The sequence below is a fragment of the Dermacentor silvarum genome, chromosome 8 (genome assembly GCF_013339745.2).
Source record: "Dermacentor silvarum isolate Dsil-2018 chromosome 8, BIME_Dsil_1.4, whole genome shotgun sequence".
Classification (NCBI taxonomy): Eukaryota; Metazoa; Arthropoda; class Arachnida; order Ixodida; family Ixodidae; genus Dermacentor; species Dermacentor silvarum.
This window is the reverse complement of record NC_051161.1, coordinates 75,649,990-75,662,922: the sequence shown is the minus strand read 5'-3', so window position 1 is coordinate 75,662,922 and position 12,933 is coordinate 75,649,990. Positions and strand designations below refer to the sequence as shown.

The window sequence follows — 12,933 nt, the reverse complement described above, 5'->3', positions numbered from 1 at the left end:
CCTATTTCTATCTATTTTCTTGTGTATTGATGACACACTTTTTTATTTTGATCCTATACTATTTATTTTATTTGCTGGCTTTGTTTATCAATATGCATCACGTATGCTGACATGTCCACTTCATGCATTATTGCTAAGTATCTTGTTTTTGCCGTTTCGTTGTATCTGCCTTGTAACGGCTACCTGGGCCTCTGTCAAGCTGTCTACACAGCTTTTAGCCCAGGTAGCCATCTAGTACTATCTGGTCAATAAACTGAATGAATGAATACTGCTCGGTAGAGTCATTCGTACTACATTGCGCGCTGGTATTTGCGTTCATACCGCTAAAATGGTGTTCATAATGCATTTGAAATGTATTTATGACTTAAGAATAAATTAATTTTATTGTCTCATTTATTTTATGTTTTTTAATGCCGCTCGGTGATCTGTTTCGGTCTCGGGCCGGGTTTGGGCCGCTTTCGAGCCGGGCTCGGGCCTAAGGTAAAGGGGCGGCGGGCCGGGCTGGGCGGGTAACGCAGATTATTTCCGGGCCCGGGCCGGGCCCGGGACTCACCCTAAAACTTTTGATCGGGCTAAGGCGGGCAGCCCAACGTAAAAACGGGCACTCGGCGTGGCGTACTTTCTCGGCGTGGTGTACTTTCTCCACATCGCTGATTGCTTTGAAGATGAGGCCCGCGGCGGCGCGCACTTTGTCCACGTCGCAGATCGCTTTCAAGATATGGCGGCCACGCTGCTGCGCCGTAAGCAGCAGCAGCCGGCGTGGAACGCCCCCCACCTTTTCCCTCGCCTCCCCCCCCCCCCCCCCCCCGCACGCCTCGCGCGCGACAGAAAACTGCGCACTTCCGCCCCGCCTTCCTCAATCGCGCGCGAGAGATTGTCCGCTGACCCTCGCAAGCTTTCACGCGCGCAAACAGCATACGGCACGCGGCGACGATGTTATCGCGTTCGGATCTTATACGGAACATCACGGCGACAGCGGCTTTATGAATTCGCTTTAATTGCATATAATGATATTGACGCGAAGTGCCCACTACAGGCACCGATCGTCAGAAGTCAGCTGCCCACTACAGCCACAAGATCGCCAGAGAGAAGACGACGAAGGGCGCATGGTGTGCGCGCGTTCTCTTGAATGTCGGCCCTCATTAATGAAGGCTGTTCTCTTTCGATGAGCCCCGATTAACTATCTTCGTGACATTTTATTGGTGGAGGTGCTGGGTATATGATATCTTTGCCGGAGACGCAGCGTACCCCTGACTCATCCCCAGTGAGTAGCCCGGGAGAGATTACTCCTGTGCACGCACGCGCCAGCCATCGTCTTCAAGGGCTCCAACCTGAGCACGGTCTGTTGCCCGATCGTATCCGGACGATGAACCTGAGCCCACAGTCTCCTGTTGCTGCTGTTCCGCCTGCGCTGTTCATCTTCAACCAGCCACAGACGCCGATTGCATTCCACGGAGATGCTACTGAAGACGTGGAAGATTGGCTAGACCATTTCGAGCGGGTCGCCGAATGCAACGGATGGAACGAATAGCGCAAGTTGCGCAACGTGTACTTCGCGCTCCAATACTCCACGAGGACGTGGTTCCATAACCATGAAGCGACATTGACTTCGTGGCTCGAATTTCGACAGCAGCTCATCGCCACATATTCCAACATGGACAGGAAGGAGCAAGCGGAGCTGGCAATACAGGCAAGATTCCAGGTCCCGAACGAGAGCGTGACCACGTATACTGAAGACATGGCTCGACTCTTCAGACGTGCGGATGCCTCAATGGTCGAAGACAAGAAGGTCCGACATTTGATGCGCGGTGTGAAGCAAGAGATCTTTGCTGGACTTGTTCGGAATCCGCCCACAACACTTGCGGACTTCCTTGCTGAAGCGACAGAATGGAAAGGGCCCTTCGACTGCGTTCCAGACAATACAACCGTAACGTTATGGAACTTTCGCACAGCCCCTCCTGCATGACTTCGGAAAACCACCTCGACGACCTACGCGAATTAATCAGGGCTGTGGTAAGAGAAGAGCTCCACAAAATGCAGGTAACCGACGCGCCGACAGCCCGAATTTCTGTGGCGGAGATAGTGCGCGACGAGATTAGGCAAGCCGTCCAGGCTCCTGAACGCTACGAGGTACCACAACAACGGGAGCCAGTCAGAATGACTGATGCGGACGCCGTACGACGACCGTCGCTGTACGGCCCCTCAAACATCATGCGCCCCTCTGAACAAACAGAAGTAGTGTTCAGGCGTCGCAGTCCAACATCCATCGAGGAGTCGAGGCCCAGGAAAAGCGACGTCTGGCGGGCTCCTGACCTCAGGCCCCTATGTTTTCATTGCGGAGAGGCTGACCACGTCTACCGGATGTGCCCCTATCGACGCGTGGGCCTCCGCGGGTTCCCTCCAGGTGCACCTCAACCACGACCTGGTCAGCGCCCGATGGAGCTGACCAGGTCGTGACAGTTCATGACAGTCGTGACAGTTCATTTGAGCAGCGAAGGCACGAGCCCCGTTCTGCATCGCCTGCTCGATACCGATCGCCAAGTCCCTCATTTCATCGACACGCTCGTAGACGTCGTTCACCCAGCCCTGCAAACCCGGGAAACTGACTCCAGCGGCCTCCGGAGGTGAGGCCGCTGACGCCGAGCGCATCGAATATCCTGCATCTCGACGACAACGACGACAACGCACCGACGTTCAGTCACACTCAGGTGCCAAAAGGCAAGTGGTCACTTCGGACATACTGGTTACCATAGACGACGAAGAAGGCACGGCATTGATTGACACTGGTTCGGACAGCTCGATTTTGAGCAGAGAGTTTGCGTCAAAGCTAAAGAAAGTTTTTACACAGTGGATTGGGTCGCAGGTCCGTACTGCTGGAGGGCATCTACTAATTCCCGTGGGCAGATGCACCGCTCGGGTAAATATTCATGGATCTACGTATGTCGGGGACTTCATTATTCTGCCCAGCTGCGCGAGGGACTTGATACTCGGCATGAACTTTCTACAGGCGAGTGGATCCATAATTAACCTGGAAAAATCAAGCGTGCCGTTCTCTACAGCAAAAGCCATAGTAAGTGACGCTGGCGACGAGGATCACACCGAAAACGCCTTGCGCATCGTCGAAGACAGCATGACGGTACCGCGAAGAAGCAGCCTGCTGATCCTGGTAACGTGCGACGCATTCGACGGCTCCGAGGGCATCGCTGAAGCAAACATTCCGTTAATGCTTGAGCGGAACATCTGCATTGCACGGGACCTCGTTCAGCTTCAGCACAGACGCTCATTAGTCCTGCTTAAAAACATCAGCAACGAATATCAGCACTTACCGCAAGGCACAGCTGTCGGCTTCATACATGAAATTGCTGCCTTCACTGATGTCGCCTCGCTAGAAACTGCTTCCCCTAATTCATCGAAAGAGGTCCACCTGAGCGATCGCTTTCAGATTAACTCCGGCTTATCGGAACGACAGAAACAGCAGCTACTGGACCTTGTCAATGACTTCTCTGGCTGCTTCTCTACCGAGTCTAAAGTACGGCGCACCTCCGTTACGAAACATCGCATTCCTACGGATGAGTCAGCACGCCCCGTTCGTCAGCATCCTTACCGCTTTGCTCCTACAGAAAGGGAGGTGATAAGGCGCCAGGTTCAAGACATGTTAAATGATGACGTGATTCAGCCGTCCATAAGTCCTTGGGCGTCACCCGTCGTTTTAGTTTAAAAAGTTGTCGCAGTTTCACCCGAAAGGCGAAGCATCAATTGCGATAGGAAACTTGTAGAGAGCTATACGGAATAAGGATAGTAGTTTTATCAGCTGTACAAACTTGGACATGCAGCAGCACCGGCAACACACAGAACTGTTGTCGACGCCGTCGGCGTTTTGCCCGCGTTCGCACAAAACGCGCGCGGCGTTGGTGACTGTTGCCGGAGCCTCTGGGGGCGCCTCGGAGGTTTTCCACGAGATCAGAACGGGACACTCGTCGAGCAGCGTCGGAAGTCTTTACCACCTTCTCGCCTCACAACGTTTTTATATAAATAGGCATTTTGTGCCGCAGCTAAACGTCGCAGCTAAACGTCGTTGTGCCGCAGAACGCGCGTTTGTTCTCCGCCGTGCGTTCACTCCCCGTGAAAGCTCGCGTCCCTCGCGGCCTTTCACTCACACATACAGCGTTCGGTGCGCGGCGACAATTTCATCGCCTTTGACGTCATACGGAACTTCACGGCGACGGCGACGGCGACGACGACGGCGACGGCGACGGCAGATATCTGCTTTGGAGTGTCTATATAATTGCTATCGCAATAATATGCATTTTGTGCCGCAGCTAAACGTCGCCTCCCTTCCCTCCCCCCCCCCACACATATGGTGATTGTAAAGGAGGAAAGAGACGCTTAATTCTGCAGCCTTTAAGGGAGCACGGCGCAGAACGCGCGTTTGTTCTCCGCCTTGCGTTCACTCCGCGTGAAAGCGCGCGTCCCTCGCGCCCTTTCACTCGCCCATACAACGTTCGGCGGCGCGCGGCGATTGGCGCTGAGCCGTGCTCCCTCAAGGGCTGCAGAAGATAGCGCCAACCTTTCCCTTTCCCTCAAGAACCACTTACTTACTTACTTACTTACGACGATTTCATCTCCATTGACGTCATACGGAACCTCACGGCGACGGCGACGATGACGGCAGGAATCTGCTTTGGAGTGTCCATATAACTGCTATCGCAATAAAAGAAGGACAATACACTACGCTTCTGCGTAGACTACAGACGGCTGAACTGTGTAATCAAACGCGACGTTTATCCCCACCCACGGATCGATGACGTTCTGGATCGTCTACACCACACCGAATTTTTATTGCGATAGCAATTATATGGACACTCCAAACCAGATTTCTGCCGTCGCCGTCGCCGTGAGGTTCCGTATGACGTCAACGGCAATGAAATCGTCGCCGCGCTCCGGACTCTGTATGTGCGAGTGAAAGGGCGCGTGGGACGCGCGCTTTCACGGGGAGCGAACGCACGTCGGAGAGCAAACGCGCGTTCTGCGCCGGGCTCCCTGAAGGCCGGCAGAATTAAGCGTCTCTTTCCTCCTTTCCATATATAGAGAGCAAACGCAACTTTCTCCATCGCGCGAATGGCTGTGGGGGGACGGAGGGAGGGAGGAAGGGGAGGTGATGTTTAGCTGCGGCACCAAATACGTATTTATATAAAAACTCCGCGCGCGTTCTGTGCGAACGCGGGCAAAACGCCGACGGCGTCGACAACAGTTCTGCGCGTTACTGGTGCTGCTGCATGTCCAAGTTTATACAGCTGATAAAACTACTATCCTTACTCCGTATAGCTCTAATAATTTGCTTCGGAGTAAGGATAGTAGGTGCTTCGCCTTTCGGGTGAAACTGCGACAACTTTTCACCTCGTTGGATCTTAAGTCTGGGTACTGGCAGATCGAAGTAGATGATCGTGACCGCGAAAAAACGGAATTTGTGAGTCCTGATGGATTATTTGAATTTAAAATCTTCCCATTCGGCCTGTGTTCCGCATTTGCCGCATTTCAGCGGATGATGGACACTGTTCGCTCTGGACGGAAATGACAGACGTGCTTAGTCTACTTAGACGACGTTGTGCTGTTTTCAAGAACGTTTGATGAACATCTAGAACGACTCAGGAATGTACTCGCAATCGGCGAAGCAAATCTGACTATCAAGCCTGAAAAATGTCATTTTGACTTTCAGGAGCTAAAGTTTCTCAAACACGTAGTCAGCCCCCGCGGTGTTCGGCCACACCCCGAGAAGCGAGCTGCCGTCGCTGAATTGCCGCGTCCAACAGACAAGGAGGCAGTTCAGCGATTCTTAGGTCTCTGTGCTTACTACCGTCGTTTTGTCGAAGTATTTTCAAGGATCGCCGAACCATTAACGAGACTAACACGCCAGGATGTACCCTTCTAGTGGACGGAAGAACAACAGAGAGCCTTTACAGAATTGCGGAAGCGACTGCAAACAGCCCCCGTACTCGCGCATTTCGACGACAAGGCTGACACAGAAATTTACACAGACGCCAGCAACGTGGGGCTCGGTGCTACACTCGTTCAGTGGCAAGACGGCGCCGAACGAGTGCTAGACTAGCCTACGCGAGCCGCAGTCTCACAAAGGCGGGGGTCAACTATTTCACGACTGAAAAGGAGTGTCTAGCTGTCGTTTGGGCCATCGGCAAGTTCCTACCCTACCTTTACGGCCGCCCTTTTCGCGTAGTAAGTGACCACCACTCACTGTGTTGGCTTGCGAGTCTTAGGGACCCTTCAGGCCGCCTCGCTCGTTGGAGCCTCCGCCTTCAGGAGTACGACGTCACAGTGGTATATCGATCCGGACACAAGCATGGAAACGCTGACTGCCTCTCACGTGCACCGATAGCTTGCAAGCCCAGTGACTTAGAACAATATCTCCCGTTTCTTGATGTAGTAGACACTGTCGAGATGGCTGACCTCCAACGTGCAGACAGTACATTGCTTCCCCTCATCAGATACCTTCAGGGAGCCGACGTTGTTGTTCCACGACCGATGTCACGAGGTCTGACTTCTTACTGCCTCCGGAACGACGTGCTCTACTAAAGAACTTCGAAAACAGCCAAGAAACTTTCCTTCTTGTCGTCCCAGTTTCACTGCGCGAAGAAGTACTGCAGGCGTGTCATGACGACCCGTGTGCCGGACACTTAGGCTTCGCCATGACGTTAGCGCGCATACGCCAGAAGTATTACTGGCCACAACTGTTCTCGTCCGTTCAGCGCTACGTGAGAAGCGGCCGTGATTGCCAACGGCGCAAGGTTCCACCTATGAAACTTGCTGGTCTTCTGCAACCCCTAGACCCTCCTCCAGCACCGTTTCAACAGGTGGGCATGGATCTCCTCGGGTTCCCTACGTCATCCACAGGAAACAAATGGATAGTCGTCGCAACGGACTACCTAACGCCGTTCGCAGAAATCAAAGCTGTGCCCCGCGGAACCGCTACAGAAGTCGCGATGTTTTTTGTCCATGAAATCGTGCTACGTCACGGGGCCCCTTCCGTCTTAATAACCGATCGAGGAACTGCGTTTACTGCTGATTTAATGCAGGAGATTGTCACGCCGACCCACGCCAATCATCGGAAAACCACGGCCTACCACCCACAAGCTAATGGACTAACTGAGCGCCTCAACAGAACTATGGCCGATATGATCTCGATGTACGTTGACGTAGAGCATAAGTCCTGGGACCAAATTCTACCATACGTGACATTCGCATACAATACGGCTATGCAAGAAACCACCCGATTCACACCATTTGAACTGGTTTATGGGCGCTGCGTAACAACACCTTGAGACGCCATGCTCCCGGTAGACAACGGAACCACAATAAGTGACAATGCTAACGACATCATCCAGAAAGCCGAAAAAGCTCGACAGCTTGCTCGCAACCGCATCCACAACCAGCAGAGTGTCGACGCCCGCCGTTACAACAGTGGCCAAAGGAACATTCAGTACGAACCCGGCGACTACGTTTGGGTGTGGACACCCGTATGTCACCAGGGGCTGTCGGAAAAATTACTGCGCAGATACTTTGGCCCATACAAGATCGTCAGGCGACCCAGCGACGTGAACTACGAGGTCGTCCCTCAGAGTACTAATGTGAGCTCTAGCCGACGGCGGCAACGAGCCGAGATTGTCCACGTAGTACGGGTGAAGCCGTATACTACGCCCGCGAAGAAGTGCCCCTCTGATCCACTCTCTCCCACGCCCTCTGTCGCCCTTTACCCTGTCCGACCGGTGATCGGGCCGGTCGTTTTTCAAGTGGGGAGTAATGACGCGAAGTGAGTTGCCCACTACAGGCACTGATCGTAAGAAGTCGGCTGCCCACTACAGGCACAAGATCGCCAGAGAGAAGACGACGAAGGGCGCAGGTGTGCGCGCGTTCTCTTGAGTGTCGGCCATCATTAAAGAAGGCTGTCCTCTTTCGGCGAGCCCCGCCTAATTATCTTCGTGACACTATAATCTATATAATTGCGACAGCATATAATTTCTGTCACAATAATATGGGCTCATGATGATGATGATCCACTCGGTCGCTTACAATCTTTTGCTTAGGAACCCTATTTAACTAGCCTATGCAGCGCGGTATCCGTATTGCGTTGTGATTGCGTGGCATAAGTTACCGTTAGCTAGCGAATGCATGGGAGCTACTCGTGTATTCTTATGAAGAAAAATGCGCTTAGCTCTCTAAAGGTCCTTTTAGTCAGCTAAGTTGAGTGAGCGACTTATCTAAGGTGACGTTGCATTCTTAAAATTTAGTTATGATGTTGGTCAAACATTTCCCGCTTGAGTGCGAGGCAATGTAAGAGCAGTGCTCTCCTCTCTTAGACGTGCAGTAGAAGCATCACGATAAGAAAACAAACAGAAATAAAAGGGTTCCATACAACATAATGAAGAAGAGGTCCAGTGAAAAAGTTATGCGCGCATTATGCAGAAAAAAAAGAAAGTACGATTATAAATGCATTGTTCCGTAGAGTACCGATGTGTTGTTGGTCAAGTTATGGCTTAGCTCACTTAAACCTTGTCTGTATGAGAAGAATTTCGTGAATTACTCGTATATGTATACTTTACAGTACTCTCACGAAGTATTATAACTTTCATTTCTGGAGTTTTTGAATATGTGCTGAATATGTGATGCATAGCCGAGACTTCAAACAATGTGATGGCGTTAAGAAACCTTCAGGAACAATAGTCATAGCGTTCGTTTCGATATAACAACGCCTATTCCTGAGCCAAGCTATCTCGATCGTCCGCCCAGTGGCCCCGCCAAAATATACAAAAAAGATACCGCGCTTGTTGATGATTATACTATGCGACGAGCGAAGGAAAGAGAAATATCAGACAGTCGAGGTGCGCCTCCCACGCTGATATGCGCACCGTAATGCGCTATCAACGGTGCGTGCGGAAATTATCCTAATCTCTGCGCTTAACGATCGCAAAACCGTAACCCTCATTAATGAGCCATTGCCTCATTGTGTGCCCGAGTAGCGGCGAACCGCGCTGATGGGGCTTCTCATCCGCGAAGCAGCTCTGAAGAGATAACAGGTAAGTATTATAAAGCCTCGGCTGGAAGCACGTACACAGGGTACTGTACAAAAAAAAGAAAATATAGATCCAAAATATTTCCACCAGAAAGGTCAATTTCCCCGCACTGTCACAGAAACAAGAAAATGCCTTGTATTGAAAACAAAAATTGATTACTTAGTGCTCCCATGTAATTCTGTCAACTTGCTGCCCTTCTCCCATAAACGTTCAGCTGTCCGACTTCTTGGGAGATTTATACTTCTGGTAATTCCTTCTCCGAGGGGCTAATGTGTACGCCGACGGTCGACGTATTATCGGAATCCATGCTATATACGATGTTTACTGTGCTGTTATTGCGCTATAAACTCTGTTTGGTATATACGTTGTTGATTGCTGGGAATAGAAAAATCAGAGCTGCGCTAACACTTTTTGTTGTGGCCAGCCTGTCTGAGAAGCCAGACATATCTTTTACTTTGCCTCCATGATGCCACCATGCTTGACAACAGCTGGCGTTCTGCATGTTACCTAAGGAGCAGAAAGGAAAGCTTTTGACACTCAACACCATACTTTCTTACTCTTACCTTTCTGCACGGTCAGTCGGCTAATATTTTTTTCTCAGTTTTACTGTGACTTTCGCTCTTTTAATTTTTAGCAGAGACAACCTACAACATATCAACTTGCACTGAGATTTGAAGGTAAAGAATTTTGGCCATTTGTAATCAGAGGAAATGACTCTAATGGCGGCTACTGGCAAACGAGCACTGTATTTATAAGGGGAGCAGAAGAGAGGGATCGTTTTCGAGTGAGGTAATAATCGTATGAGCTGCAAACTATGAAATTCTCTAGCAGGTAGCTTCCACACTCATAGTAAGACCTCTTTATTGCAGAGTTTCTGATTACTACTATTGTTATTTGCGACGAAACTAAGAAATAAAACATGCAAAGCACGTGATAAATTCGTAATGTAGGAATCTATTGAAATTGTGCAAACTTGCATGGGAATTGCAGGAAATAATTGTCCATGAAAGCAAAGTGTAATTGACGAACCTGATGCTTAACTTGAAAAATTATTTAACAGATCGTACAAACAAGGCTCAGCTTTTAGCTCGTCTATACCAGCCTGCCTGAAAACTACGTGGCAGCTGCTACAAAATTGGCTCTGAAGTCACCAAGCTTTTTGTTGGCCATTGCTGTTTGCCATTGGCGAGCCTTCTTCACTAAAGATGTGCAGAGCGTCAGCATTGGCTGAAATTTTCTTCTATGAACAATTCTAGAGTAAGAGAGTTTTGTGAATGCAGACCTTGCAGTTTTAAAACAGGTTCCCTCCATTCCCACGCCCCCCTCTCTCTTTCGAGACGCCTAGGGCTTTTGAAGCCCATCGCTGAATCCATAAAATTAAGAGGCCGGTATGCATAGTACGTTAACTGCCGTCGCTAACTTTCTCCTATTAACTGTCGCTCATAAGTTACTTGAGCCATGAATACAGGAATACGGGGCCACTATTTATGTGTAAGAAATTTGGGCAACGGTCAAGCCTTGTGAGTGTTCTTTTCCAGTTTACTCGTGGAATTAAGCAATAAAAATTCAGTGCCCTTCCAATCTGTGAAGGTGGATGACCAGCGAATCTGTGTATGTGGTGATTAGCCGTTGCTCCGGTGAAACGTTCCAAGTTTGCGGAATCTGGGCCACATAAACGATTCGCATTTAATTCCGCCTCGCCGTCCTTGCGAGCAGCACGCTTACGCTTGTCGTCCGCGGCCCGCCCATCATCGGTGGTCTCCTTCCGCCGCCGCCGCGCCCATTCTCTTTTCTGCTCAAGCCGTCGTTCTTTGTAGACACGCTGTTCTTCTTGAGAACGTACAACGCGCGTCCTACCCATTTCACAGTCAGAGCAGAACGCAGGAAAGGAGCCTACGTAGAGCATGACGTCAGGAGACAGAAGACACTCAGATTTGCAGGCACTAGTTCGAATATGTGGAATGGCGTACCCATCTATGGTGCGAACGTAGACATGGCCGACGCGGGTCAAAGTACAGTATCTGTTCTTATCGGCTTAATATTTATTACGGGTTGTATTTGAACCCAGTATATTAAACTTATTTCGCAAGTTGGCGGAGTGCTTGCAGCCTGCTTCAACTCCACCGCGGGTCGGTCTAGTATTAAACTATATATCTTCGGGATCAGCCCCTGTTTTTTGGTCTACGGACATTAATCCGCTTTAAACTAGCCATATACAGCTTCGCTGTAAGATTGTGTATTAAACGTCAGAGCTGCCCACGCCTCTGACTTCCTTTAAGGTGACTAACTCAATAACATGGACACGTCTAAATAGGCAGCAAACGGGAAAAAGTTTCGAGCTCGCGAAGCCTTCTGGGTGTGAAACTCTCACTCGCGTAAGTTGCGTGGAAATTCAGTGTAGCTTTTTCGACGTGGTGCGTAACAACTGGCAGCGCTTAACTTCATTTCACTCTACATTTCATCCACGTTCTTTGTGGCAAGGAAATATAGGAAATGTTTGTTTATATAAAATTCCTTATCTTTAGCGCGTCTTCAAATATTGTTGAGGTAAAACACTTTATTTTCGGCTGCTTCTGAAAGTAGGCGAGTTTCAATGATGCGCAGAAACGAAGTAGAAAAATAGAAGCTAATTTTATGACAACTTCAAAATGGCAATGTATGACATTTCCGACTTTCCGTAGAATTGGGCGTCACAAGTACCCTCATGCTACGTGCGCTTCTTCATTGGCAAAATATGCTATCTTCTTCGCCTTTCTGGGGTTTTACTTGACAAAAAATATGCTTTAACAAGAACACGACTGATCTGAGGCATCGCCGTAGGGTTTATTCATCACCAAGGAATGCTGCGACATTGTTGGGCCCTTAAGCAAGAAAATGTGGCCGGTAGTATTCGCTTTGGCAAAAGGCTACATTTAAATGGTCGTAGGGTTACCAGAAACCTAGGGCGCGATCTTGTACGCGCTCCAAAATGGAACGGAGGCGGTCAGTTCCATCGAGCCGCACACGATTGGTCAATTTGAACCATGACGATCAAATTGACCAATCGTGTGCGGCTTGATTGAACGGACCGCCTCCGTTCCATTTTGGAACGCGTACAATATTGCGCCCCCAATATTTGCACTTTTATTCTCCGTTATCTAGTAAGCAGGGACGTGGGAGGAACATCCATGTGCTATGCTAGCGCACCAGCATGCTTCTGTAAGAAAACAGTTAGATGATCAGTACCTGCGATATCCAGAAAAAAAAAAACCAGACCCGTGCGAGACGCTGGCATCACACATGAATGCGTGGTCTGACGCGCGTTTTGCGCTTGCTGTCGCCTTCCCAATAACTCAGCTATAGCAGAGAGTCGCCTTCCTTGCTACATGCGCCTGAGAATTCGAGGGCTGTCAGTGGCCCTCGCACCGGCCGTTCAGGGTGGATGGACGGGGAATTTGCCGCGTAATGTTTCTTTATTTGGCCCGTATATCCCTTTATTGAGTGCTATCCAAATGTTGTCTGCACCCTTGTATCTCATGCTTACCTTCAAAGAACGTAGGCCAGTCCACAGTGCTTCTGCCGGCGACGTTATTGGCTGGGTACTGATTGACGTGCACTCCCACGTGTGTCCCCTCTTAGACGCCTTGACGTCACTCGTCTCAGTAGGCACTCCGTCTTTCATTTTGTTGTTTTCCTCCACTATGGTTTGCTCGGTCTGTCGAGATTGCTTAGCTTGTAACAACAACAAGGCGTGCTTTCAGGAAAGCGTCTTCGCTTCCTCTCGCAAAAAACTTGGTAAACATAGACTCTATAGAACGAATCCCTCAAGTACGAGTCATCGCTGCACCGATCGACGTTCCTTCGATTCGGG

General features: G+C 50.0%; 1 non-coding gene across 1 annotated transcript; it reads left to right on the top strand.

The window, feature by feature from the left end:
• The first annotated feature begins 11,076 nt into the window (after positions 1-11,076).
• On the top strand, positions 11,077-11,259 carry LOC119462928 (U2 spliceosomal RNA). Its single transcript, XR_005194294.1, has one exon. It is a non-coding gene; the product is annotated as a U2 spliceosomal RNA (small nuclear RNA).
• The last annotated feature ends 1,674 nt before the right edge of the window (positions 11,260-12,933 follow it).